This window comes from Perognathus longimembris, chromosome 13, assembly GCF_023159225.1.
Source record: "Perognathus longimembris pacificus isolate PPM17 chromosome 13, ASM2315922v1, whole genome shotgun sequence".
NCBI lineage: Eukaryota > Metazoa > Chordata > Mammalia > Rodentia > Heteromyidae > Perognathus > Perognathus longimembris.
Window position 1 is genome coordinate 12,449,762 of NC_063173.1, and position 2,688 is coordinate 12,452,449.

Genomic DNA, 2,688 nt, shown 5'->3' on the forward strand with positions numbered 1-2,688 from the left:
TGAAAATTCTTTATTGATTGGTGCTGTTTCTGAGTCTTAAACTCAGGCCTTGCTAGCACTCTACCACTTGAGCCACTCCAGCTTTTTGGGGGGCTTTTTTTTTTTTGGTGTTTAATTGGAGATATGACTACCACACTCTTTCCTACCTAGGCTGGCTTTGAATCATAATCCTTAGATCTCAGCCTCCTAAGTAACTAGGATTACAGGCATGAGTCACAAACACCCAGCTCCACACCACGTTTTTATCTTTGTGTGTGCGTGCTTGTGTGTGTGTGTGCATGCGCGTGCGTGCACACACGCACACATGCGTGGCGCGTACATATGCATGGGCACTTGTGGTGTGTATATCAGTCCTGGGGCTTTAACTCAGGGACTGGGCACTGTTCCTGAGCTTTTCTTGGCGGGTTGGTGATGTGGCTTGAACTCAGGGCCTGGGTGCTGTCATTGAGTTTTTTTCACTTGAAGCTAGAGCTTTACCACTTAGGCGTCACTACTGACTTTCTGGTGATTCACTGGAGATCAGAGCCTCGAAGGGGCTGGGGATGTGGCTTAGCAGTGGAGTGCCTGCCTAGCATGCACGAAGCCCTGGGTTCGATTCCTCAGCACCACATAAACAGAAAAAGCCGGAAGTGGCGCTGTGGCTCAAGTGGTAGAGTGCTAGCCTTGAGCAAAAGAAGCTCAAGGGACAGTGCTCAGGCCCCAAGTTCAAGCCCCAGGACCAAAAAAAGAAAAAGAAACAAACAGCGGAGCAGGAAAATCTATGAGCCTTCTTTTTCGGTCAGTCATGGGGCTTGAACTCTGGGCCTGGGCGCTGCCCCTGAGCTCATCAGCTCAAGGCTAGCACTCTACCACTTGAGCCACAGTGCCACTTCCAGCTTTTTTGGTACTTAATTGGAGATGAAAGTTTCCTGCCCAGGCTGGTTTAGAACCACAATCCTCAGATCTCAGCTCCTGAGTAGCTAAGATTACGGATGTGAGTCAGTGGTGCCTAGCCAGATTCTCTGATTAAAGGACTTTCCACCTACATGATTTAATAATTTCCACCTCCTACAAAGTCCCTTTCCCCATTGGGGGTGGGAGGCTCTCTTTCCCTCTTAGGTTTGTTTTTTCACTTGGGTCAGAAGAAAGCCTAGCTGTGTTAAACAAATCTATGCAAACCCACCATGCAAATAGAGGCTGACTGGAGCCCCCTCCCGGGGCCAGAATGCTAGGGAATTGGAGGAGAATCAGTACAGATACCTTCTAATTCATCTAGCCATCTTAAATTCAAGTCATGCTCACAGAGTTCTCAATGACAGAAAATCTATGAGGTAACCAGGTGCCAGGCACACACCTGTAATCCTAGCTAGTCAGGAGGCTAAGATCTGAGGATCGCAGTTCAAAGCCAGATCAGGCAGTAAAGTCCATGAGACTCTTAGCTCCAATTAATCACCAGAAAGCCAGAAGAGAAGCTGTGGCTCAAGTGGGAGAGTGTTAGCCTTGAGCACAGAGGCTCAGGGACAACACCAGGCCCTGAGTCCAAGCCCCTGGACCAGCACAAAAATTAATTAATAAAAATAAATGAGGTGTCCAGTGGCCCTGGCTGTTACACTTCTAGGCCTGTCCTCCTGTAGAGCTCTCCAACTCCTTCCTACCTGGGCAATCTCATTACCCACAGCCATATGACCCCCAGGAATCCCCCTCCCAGCAGGAAGAGCTCTTCCCTCCTCCTCTCTAGCTCTTTAAAATGTTTTTTTTTTTTTTTGGCCAGTCCTAGGCTGTGAACTCAGGGCCTGAGCACTGTCCCTGGCTTCTTTTTTGCTCAAGGCTAGCACTCTGCCACTTGAGCCACAGCGCCACTTCTGGCCATTTTCTGTATATGTGAGGCTGAGGAATCAAACCCAGGGCCTCGCGTATACGAGGCAAGCACTCTTGCCACTAGGCCATATTCCCAGCCCCTCTCTAGCTCTTTACCTAGGGCATGCTAAGGCCCAGCTGAAGTCTCTGCTACTCAAGGAAGGCTTTCTCAACGTCTCCTTCTCCTTCGAAGCGTTTGTCTTCATTTGATAGCAGAGCCCCGCTTCCCACCGTGGTGACCACACAGCAGACCCTCAGTCACTGCCATGCATGCCCAGCACATATCACATCCTCTCAGGTGTCCTTTTCTCTTCTCTGGAATGCTTGTCCTGACGCCTGCATCCTGCAGGTCTCATCTCTAGGGAGCCCTTCTCTTCTCAGGCAGGAAAGTCTATGAGACTTATCTCCAATCAACCGTCCCAAAGCCACAGTGGTGCTGTTGCTCAAGTGGTAGAGTGACAATACCATTGTGCAAGTGTGTGTACATACAAAGGAAGGAAGGAAGGAAGGAAGGAAGGGAGGGAGGGAGGGAGGGAGGGAGGGAGGGAGGGAGGGAGGGAGGGAGGAAGGAAGGAAGGAAGGAAGGAAGGAAGGAAGGAAGGAAGGAAGGCAGGCTTTATGAAATTCGTGCATGAGATAGTGCTACCGTGGCTTTAACTCCAATGGGCCGTGTCACTGCTCAACTTCTTCATCTTCCAAATGGAAGCTGGAATCCTAGGGCTGAAGAGAGGCTAAGGGAAGACTGTGACAGAAAAGCCTATCAGAGACCAAACATCCCTCTGTAAGTGTAGCTGTGACACTTTCCTCTGTCCTCTGCCAGGGCCAGCCACATTCTCAAAGATAATGTGACAA